This window comes from Alligator sinensis, unplaced genomic scaffold (genome assembly GCF_000455745.1).
Source record: "Alligator sinensis unplaced genomic scaffold, ASM45574v1 scaffold400_1, whole genome shotgun sequence".
In the NCBI taxonomy this organism is placed as follows: Eukaryota; Metazoa; Chordata; order Crocodylia; family Alligatoridae; genus Alligator; species Alligator sinensis.
Genome location: NW_005841897.1, coordinates 3,547,327 through 3,553,572, shown reverse-complemented (window position 1 = coordinate 3,553,572; position 6,246 = coordinate 3,547,327). Strand labels below are relative to the sequence as shown.

Genomic DNA, 6,246 nt, shown 5'->3' with positions numbered 1-6,246 from the left:
GAGGGGGTGAGGGGGGGGTGGGGTTGCTTTATCTTAATTTGGGAACAGGAGAAGTGAGAATTGGGGAAGGGGCACCTTGTTGGGTCAGCTGGGACAGGTTGCCTCTTTTCTTCAGGAGGCTGGGTCGGGTGTTTCACTACGGGAACCTTCCAGTATTTTTCTCCCCTTTTGTAGCTGGTAGTGCAGGTAGCATACTAGCACATGCTTCCAATCGACCTGTAATAACTAGTAACTTGAAACCATATATTTTCCCTAAAACATTTTCCTTTCTTGGCCTCTACAAAACTAACCTGTGTAAGAACCTTTTTAGCTATTTCTGGTGTATTATTTTTACATAGGCAGGCAGGGTTCTTTGAGTAGACGTGATATCTTTTATTAGTATTATTTTTACACATTTACTTGCCGTCACATTTCAGTTCGTTTTCATGGAGTTCTACATGTGAGCTAAAAAATAAACTAGAAATTGAGGTTTTGTGATGCAGGAAAGGCTTTTGAGGTCTTAGTGACAGATAATATAGATGTGGGAAAGCGGCTGTAAAATGTTTGAAAACTATGGAAAATAAGCCTTCGTACAAGAGTGGTCAGCGGAACTAGGTCATAACCAAGCAGGTAAACTTCTTGATAGTTGGCTTCAATTAAATGTTAAATCTTTCCATCTCTAGTTCTTATAGTTAGTTACATAAGAATTGCTAGCCAACAAAAGTTTCTTAAGTGTTTAGGGAATATTTTTATAATGTCCGAGTGCCCTTAATTTCAGTACGAATGCCAATAAGGAGGAGAGACAGTTGGCTGTTCAGTTGTTATTCTTAGAAATACTTAGTGGAAGTTTATTAAGGGTTTTGGATCCTCTTTGTTTATTTCACAAGTTTGTGTCAAAGGGTAATCTCCTTAATGTGTAATTGTGCATTAGGAGAAAGTCCAATTATGAGACTCACTGAAATATATGAATGGTTGAATAAATTAGCGCATGCCTCATTTAATATTATTTTCCATTGAAATATTTTAATCGTTTGTATTACTGGAAATAAATTGCATATGGTTCTGTTAACAAAGAATAAATGTTGACTCTAGTTTGTCATACTTGGTTGTGGGGCCAGAATTAAATCATTGGTTCAGCTTTAATGTTTTTATTGGGAAATATTGGATTACAGTTCTTCACAACTTGGATGTGAAATCTTGAGTGCAATAGGACCGTCTCTTTTTTTGTATATAAATGAATAGAAGACGTTTTTCCTAGATCTTAAACCAGTTTATTTTTGTGTTTAAGTGAACTTCAGACTGATAATATAACTTAATCATTGGACCAGTTAAGCTTGTGTTAAAACCCACTAATTGCTGCTGGTAGAGGGTCTGCTTTATTATACATATCTTAAATCAGGTGAATATTGTTAGTGTGTTTTAGGGTAATAGAAATGTGAGATGCACTAAGAATAATGAGACAGAACATCTGTATTGCTCTTGGATATTGTTATTCAAATGACTCTCTTCCACTTCCTTATAACCTTGGTAACTACAAAGTTATGGTTATGTCTCTTGCTTTGCATTTAGTGAGGAATGTCCTTTGCATTTTGTTTCCCTCTTGAACATTACATTTTGACTGTTTTTAAGAAATTGTAGAGATGATAAATAGAGACATCACCTTTATGCTCTGCCTTTTATTCCAGGAATGTAGATTGGGTGTCAGGTGGCTGGTGATGCCTGCAACCCGTCACAGTTTAACAAATCACCTGAGACTGTTTCTGTGCCTAATTAGTTGAATTGCTTCACAACTGTTTTTTAATAAATCAAAAAAGCCTCCCTGAATATGTCTGTCCAGATACTTTGGTGCGTGAATTTTGAACTTAGAATGGTATGCTGACAAATGCTTAAATGCGCACCCATCTTCAAGTGTATTATACCATTTTGTTTCTACTATCTCCACTTTTCATACTTTTTTTCCCAAAGTGAAGTTTCTGCTTAACACTAATGTGGGCACAGGTAGTTTAGAAAACTTTGTTAGCCTCCTAGAAATATTTGCTTCACGCTTCTGTTGTTTCACCAAAAAATAAAACAAATACTGAAGATACTTTTATTGCTGGGTGCCATTATACAATCATGCTGCTTAACTTCTATAAATTTGGCCTATCTAGTCTCCAAAGACACCTATCATATCTGTAATATTGGATTATTTGAGGAGACCTAGGTGGTTTAGGGGAATAGGAAGTAGCTAATGAAGGATTTTACTTCTTGGGATGATCTTAAGTTGCTGATAAAGCTCTGTTGGCTTTTGAGGCCACTGACTGACCTTTACACAAAGTGTGAGACTGAGAATGGTCTCAGTTCAGTTGCTGCTGAACAGGTGCTTGCCTTGGAAGAACCGCAATGATATTGGTCAGTTAACTGGGTGGGGATGCTGGTTTTATCTTTCAGGATGGTCCCTGTGGGACAAGGTTAAATCATACTAATAAAGACTGTTTAGAAGGACATACTATGCAATTGTTTTATCATATCCCAAACTTCTATGAAAATTTCCCTCTTAGTGAAAATCAGTTTCACAACTAAATGCTCAGAATTCTTTTAGGTCTTTGATCTCACTTTCACCTTCTGTTAGCTTGTTGGTGGGCAAGAAACTAAACTATCTGCAGAGCATGCATTCTTTATTGATAAATGTCAGTTATTTTCCAAAGTACAATCATAGAGCTGTAAAAAGAGCCATTTTTATTCTTGGGTCAGATCAGTGGCAACGTCATACATTTCTGTGTTGTTTGTTCTTATTTCTGTGCCAGTATAAAGTCTTTCATGATTAATAGGTTATGTAGTTGTGACAACTTAAAAATTGTACCATTAAGCATGCCAGACAGGATTGTCTATGCCACAATCCATGTCCTAGTGAGAAGTCTATTCTGGATGTCTCCCAGCTGTTGGAAGGTGGGAGAGCATTGGAATTCTTACTAGGGTGCTGTCCTTGAACCTTGCTTTGAGCTTTCTTTCACCATGGCCTTGAGTTAAAGCATTTGACAACTTAAAGCTGAACCTTTTCAGGAAGAAGATCTCCCCTCCCCCTCCTCTTCAAAACTGTTCTATGAATCTAGTGGAGTCTGTCATATTCTTTCTCTAAGTTGGCAGTTGCTAGGAAGAGTGAGAGAAGTCTCTACCTCTTCAACCTGTTTCAAAGGCCTAACCTAAGTAACAACTTTTAAAAAATGTGGTTTTTGATGGCGTTTGTAATCCGTTTGGGGGGCATTTGAAGGATTATTATTATTATTAATTTTATTTTTGAGACCTGTTGCTCTAGTGCATGTTAACAGGGCCTTCAGGAACTGAGGGTGAAATTACCCGAATGTTTCAGAAAAGCCTGATCATTGTGAGTATTGTTATGCCCAATCTGAAGATTCTTTATAACTAAACACTTGGTACCCTAATAGTTTAATGAGGTGTGAAACTCAAAAGTGCAGCATCAGCACAGGGTGAAATTGACTTTTTTGCCACCACAAGCCGCATGTTATTTTAATCTTCTAAAATAAATTGATATTGGACATGCATGGAACTTCTTAATATCTGTTTAGAGTATAGAGTTTACAAAAACAATTGATCAAGAAAATCATTTGATATACTTCCTGGCTAGAAATAGGAAGAGAGAAACCCTCATCCAGAGGATCTAATGACATTTTTTTTAAAGAAAATGCAAGTAAACTACTGCTAACTATTTACCTGTGAATGTTTTAATAATAAAGCTGTAGGTTGAGTAGTGTTCTAGAATTCTTTTCAAATTAATAGGAAAGGTCAGTTTTTAAATAGTGATAATGTTCTACTTCCAGTTTTTGCTGCAAAGAATCAAACAAGGCTGGGGTGTGTGGGAAGGAATAATACTTTAAACTACACTTATTTTCTTTGAAGCAGCTGGGCTTACTGAGATAAACGCATACTCTTCCAAATGCTGTCATCTGGCCCTTTTCCAAAACAAGCTGATGGAGGAGGTCAGGGTGGAGCAGTCTTCTCCTCCAGTAAAGGGAAGCTTTCAGTTGGAAAGAATTGCTTGATAACGTCTCTGTAGTAGTGACTATGAGAACACTGCAGACTTAAAGTTTTAACCCCCCCCACAAACCCATCCTATTCAAATGAAAAAGCCTGTATTAGTTGTCTGTATTAAAGCTTGTTACTGTAGGTTGTTTTTTTTTTTTTAAAGAAATGTCTTCATGTTATGCTGTCTTAACTGTGGACCAGCATACTTAGTACATTGATTTTTATTTTTTTTAATTAGTTACTTTGAACTTGAGTCGACTAATCCACCCTTGATTATAGCAAAGATGTGCAAATCAGAAGTGCTGTTGTTTTTAATAGTAAAAAATCAGATATCAATATGATAACAATGCCCTCAGAGAGGTTTTTTTATGGCCTAGAAGCTGCAGGTAGGAGTTTTGTCAATCTCTTAGTATTAGATAAATGATAAGGAAACCTTTTAAATGCCTGGTGACATTGCAGTCCAGCCAATTTAGGATCAGCTGATGCCTTCTAGGGACAATAGCTAGAGGTTTACAGTTGTATTATGGAGCCATCAGCTGGGGCAAATAGCATTTTAAAAAGAAACATATTTTAATGATTTGGGAAATTATTTAGAAATGACAGAATAAAATGGCTTTACTAAATGGACCTTACACTATACAGGATCTCTTGATTTGGTGGTAAAAGGTGGCGGTAAATAGAGAGTTGCCATCCTGAATGTATTGAGAAATGAGTTATTTTGTGGCTAGTGCAATATATCATTCTGTTTTAGGCATTGCTTCTGTTTATGAAAATTGTTAATTTTTTTTTTTATAGGATACCACTTGCAAAATACAACTGTGATTAATCTGTATTTAAGATTACAGCACATGTAATGACAAGACATTGCCTAATACTAGATATTTTTAAATGGTATTTCAGGCAAAATTAAATTTTGCATACATTGCAGATTTTGCATACATTTTAATTGATAATTGACATCTACATTCCTTTTCACCTCTTTTACTCTTCACTTACTGAATTACTGATTTATAAATAGTACTTCCCTTTATTTGAAAGTTGCATTATTACTTCCGGCAGTGGTTTTGATCAATCAGCCCTTTCTAAAAAATATTTGTTTCATTATCTGGCTGTGTGTGTGCACATGTGCTGTGTTCACGTTCTAGCCTTCTCATTCAGATAAAAAAATATTTTTGCTTTCAGTTCCTTGTGAAGATGTGCTGAATGACTCACTGTGTGAAATAACTATCTGAATGTTTTGTTTTTAGTTAGTTTGATGTTTGAGTATTTAGCCAGGCATCAAATTTTGCACTTGCTAGCTTTAAACCTGGATGTGCGCACATTTGCAAAATTGAAGTCCTGTTTAGAGTTGTAATTTAGCCCATGAAACATTAGAAGTTTGTGTTGTAGTGAAGACTTGCTTTCTCCTCCCTTGTGGGTTTACAGCCATGGACGGCTCGGAAGAGTAAGAACAGCTATCTGCTTCAGCAGTGATGTTTTATGGCTGGATGCCCAGACTGTCTAGCTTTGCACACAGCCCTTTTCTTTTGAAGGCTGTGGAGGTGGAATGTATGTGTAATGAACAGCTCTCTAAAACTTGCTGTTCCTGTATCTTGAAATGTACGTTTGCTTAAATTGATATGCAAGTAACATTTTTATCTAGCTTTTATCAGCAAATTTATTAAAACTTAATTTTTACTGTTCACGAAAAAAATTAATAAATTAATATATTCTCTTAATGACTAATGCTCAAGACATGAAATGGAGATCCCTAAAGTTGGTTTTTTTTTCTGTTTGTCATCCCCCACCACTGCAGTAAGTGTAGAATTTTTAGAATGATAATGAGAGCGTTCTCCCAAGTATTATGATGGATTTCTCAATTAGATTGACATGCTTAAGTAATCATTAGGCAAAAACATGTTTCCTGGGCTACTAACTATAGACTGCTAGAAAACCTGAGGTTAGGGCAGTGTCTACTGACTGTCCAAGGGCATTGATCTTTTAGGAAGGCCATTTCATGTGATTTAGTTATCGGTCATTGTTTCAAGGCACTGCTGATGACGAGAAGAACAATCTTCCAGTAAATAGAGGAGTTATCGGTGAGCCTGTAGATGACTGAGGTGGATGAGTTACTCTGAGGTGTGAATCTATCCTGCCTTGTGCCTCATTTCATCTTTCCCATTGTGCTTATTGAAACTTATGCTTGCCTTCCCTTCAGGGTGCTATCCATAGACCTTATTTAGGGGTTAGTGTTGATGTCTTTTT

At 36.3% G+C, this 6,246-nt stretch overlaps 1 protein-coding gene across 1 annotated transcript in view; it reads left to right on the top strand.

The window, feature by feature from the left end:
* TNRC6C (trinucleotide repeat containing 6C) overlaps nt 1-6,246 on the top strand; it is a 182,251-nt gene that overhangs the window by 606 nt on the left and 175,399 nt on the right. The gene's annotated exons all lie outside the window — the stretch shown is intronic.